The following is a 3,696-nucleotide window of genomic DNA, read 5'->3' on the forward strand; positions in this document are numbered from 1 at the left end:
AATTATTTTACGCCATTAGCCTCTTTTGGGGACCTCATACCCCCACATTAACGAATTTCAGAATCCACCCCTGATTTGTCATAAGCGATCACCCAATCTTAAGAACAAACTGATACGAGCAGACATCTGTTCTCCCATCAACATCCAACACCAAAAAAATTTTTGGGCACTCCCCAACGGGGTACCTTCCCATGTTTGGGCTGCGCCCAATGTTCTAACGTCACTAGGGGTAATACTTTTACCCATCCCAGATCTGGCAAGGTCTTTCAGATCAATCAATTTTTCACGTGCGACAGTACATTTGTCGTTTATTACATTAAATGTCCCTGCGGTCTCGGATATGTTGGAGAAACCACCCAACATATCCGAGACCGCATCAACAAACATAAGTACGACATCAGGTGCGGACGTATGTTGTTACCCATTCCCAGCCATTTTATCACAGCCGGGCATAAAATTTCCCAGCTGAGGTTTCAAGTCATTGACTCTGCCGAAACCCACCGTAGAGGTGGAAATAGGATCAAGCGCATCCTTGATAAAGAGGCAAGATGGATCCACACATTGGGAACCATGGAACGCCATGGACTGAACCGGAAGAATGAAAAAGGTTTTTAATCACTTTTCTTTCCGGTCTATACCTTTACACTATGATTGTTCATCTCTTTGCACTTCATCTTTTGTTACGAGATAGGTGTGTATATATACACATAATCATCAAAAGTACTTATGCTGATCTTTTATATCTCTTATAATGATAGTCCTCACTATGGTAAAAGATTCCAGATATTTGTGATCTTGTAAATTCAAGTATGTAATGACATTTATTAATGTTCCCTTCTTCCAAAACCTGTAATGGTCATATTTCATTAGTATTGTAAAGCCTCATACAATTCAATTTTAGTTAGCAGTGATGTGATTATTACCTGTATTTATGTACATTGCCTAGATTCTAATTTTCTTTCCTCTTTATTTCAGAATTAATCCCTCACACTAACCAGCACATCCCGTCAGCACCAGATTGTGACCAATTCCTTCCTTTGGATGAATCACTGAAATCGCGTCTTTCTCTGGCAACCCAGACACACTCCCTCCCTCCCTCCCTCACCTCAGCATGCTTATCCACCGGATATGACGGCGTGCACCCGGAACATTTAAACGCAGATCACAGCACAGCTGAGCACCTCACCAGACGCCAGGGGCCTTCACACGGTTCACCTCTTCCATGGTAAATTGTTTTCCCTACATACCCCATTGTCCTTGTTAGGCATATGCCACATTATATTCTGTCTCTCTCTTCCTCAGTATGCCTGCATAGAGGCAAAGGTATTCCTAGCAACTGCTATACCTTTCCACTGTATTGTTCAATCCCTGTATCCTGGACACTGAGGTATGCATTCAGTAACCGTTTCATGACAGTCACCAGTTATTCTGACTGCCTGCCTTACATACAAATCCATTCTATACCTAATACAAACACTATTATTTGTCTACAGCCCCTGACTATAGGCAACTTTAGATTCATTTTTCTGCATTTTCCTGCAAAGGTATTTAGTTACATGCTAAGGTAAGATGCCATGCCTCTCATATCATTATCACAGTACCTACTTACATCTGATTACAATCCCTCACCCCCCCTTTTTTTCGCCCCCCCTTTTTTTCCCCCCTCTCCCTTGTCATAGTGCTGACTAATGTGCCAAATGCACTAGTTTGATTCAGCTATACTACATACAGACCTGGTTCCATATTGCTCTTTTTTGCAATCCATATACAGGTACATTTTTTCATTTTTGTACACTATAATATACTTGTCTCATGTAAAGACTTATAACATGACACTGATTATGTACAATATTGATTAGATTATTATCCTGCCTTACCTTGACGGACACAAAAACGTGCACATAAGCAGAGGCGGTAGCCCTTTCTCATATACAGGTAGTGATCTCCTTCCTATTTGTTCCATTTCACTGAATAGCAACATATTCTATCACTGATATATCATATAATTATATATTTATATTCACATTTGTTATCCCCAGATTCATGATAACTATGATAAATTTCTATTACTGACTATCCTCATCTATCCTTAGAACTAGGTACGTTGCATTCTTCTTCATTTAACTATTTCTATAACGTTTTTCTGACATCTTTCCTGACATCTTACTCTTTCCTTCTTGTGACATAATCACTTATGATAATCCCATATCTAGATATCCTCGCTCATACCAGCATTCTGCCCCAGGGATCTCCCACGTATTTAGGTGAGCCTCATTTTTCCCATGTCACCTCGGCACTTATGCACTTACCTTCTGGTATTTCCCCCTTGTCCCACCGACTCACACCATTGATCATTTAATTTACTATTGCTTCTCCTCCCTCCCCCTTCCGTTTACTATAAACGTTAATTGTCATTGTATACAATTTGTGCAGGTATCTATTTTTATTCTCCACTGATGTATTTTCTTTGTTTCTATGTTTATGTTTATGGATCCTTCTAGTCAGTCTGTCCGACCAGATGAAGGCCGAGGTTAAACCGAAACGTTTTTAGGCAGACTCTCTGCAAATTATACTATTATTCCCTTCTTCTGAAAAATAAAAATTGGAATATATATCAAGACTCTTTCTTGGACTTCATTTGGGAAACATAGCAGTGTGCCGGGGATATCTTCTTTTTCTCTGTTTTTTTTCCCCCTGAGCACCTGTAACAGGTGACGCTAGGTCCTCCCACACCCACACATGCTTTTTGACGCTCACCTTCAACCCCTTTACTCGCAACAGGCAGTGTGATTGGCAGGTCGTCAGTTGTTTTTGAAGTGGAAACAGCTGCTGGTGTTGAACTCTCTCAGACATCGAGAGAACCACCTTTGGATGAAGGCAACATTATATCCACGCCTGCGCCTTCGTCACAGATTGGCTGGAGTTAAAAATTGCGTAGCAGAAATGGAGAGGTGGTGTACAATGCAGAGTTGGTCTAGCTTTATTGACAGCTGAAGAACCAACACTGAATATCCCAGACAATTTTAGTATGCCCCTAAAAGTGTCAGCACTTTTTGCAATTAAAATTGCGTAGCAAAAATGGACAGGTGTGAGAATGCACAGTTGGTGTACCTTGCTTGATAGCAGAGGAACCCTAAGTTAGTATCCCAGACAATTTTAGTATGCCTCTAAAAGTGACAGCACTTTTTGCAATTAAAATTGCAAAGCAAAATTGGAGAGGTGTGTAGAATGCACAGGTGCTGTAACTAGCTGGTCAGTAGAGGAAGCCTCACTTTCTATCCCTGTCAATTAAACAATGCCCCAAGGAATTGCCTGAGCTAATTTAGCCAGACGCTGTGATATAAACCCCTGCACAGTGCTGGCACAGACCTGCCTAGCAAAAATGGCTATGAACAGCTGTAATGTAGCCCTGAAAAGGTCTGAAATTACAAGTAGTCCCTAATCCCTAAAGCGATGTGTAGATTGCACTGTATGTCTATAGCGCACACAGCAGCAGCGGGAGCGGGAGCGGTGACTGTCACCCACCCACAGCAGAGAGATAATGGCGGCGACGGGGAAAATGGTCGGATCTTATAGGGTTAAGACATGTGACATGCACAGCCAATGACACATGGCCTTGCTTGTTTGGCAAAAATCCGCTTTGCTGTCTGTGTGTCTGTGATTGGCTGACAGCCTGGCCCGCCCCACTGTACGCAC

The 3,696-nt window shown here is 41.8% G+C and overlaps 1 long non-coding RNA gene across 1 annotated transcript; it reads left to right on the top strand.

Moving 5' to 3' along the window:
* Positions 1-1,162: 1,162 nt before the first annotated feature.
* LOC142290017 (uncharacterized) lies at positions 1,163-1,741 on the top strand. The gene is made up of 4 exons (XR_012750203.1): positions 1,163-1,225; positions 1,303-1,387; positions 1,494-1,564; positions 1,680-1,741. It is a non-coding gene; the product is annotated as an uncharacterized LOC142290017 (long non-coding RNA).
* Positions 1,742-3,696: the final 1,955 nt, after the last annotated feature.

The sequence above is a fragment of the Anomaloglossus baeobatrachus genome, chromosome 2 (genome assembly GCF_048569485.1).
Source record: "Anomaloglossus baeobatrachus isolate aAnoBae1 chromosome 2, aAnoBae1.hap1, whole genome shotgun sequence".
Classification (NCBI taxonomy): Eukaryota; Metazoa; Chordata; class Amphibia; order Anura; family Aromobatidae; genus Anomaloglossus; species Anomaloglossus baeobatrachus.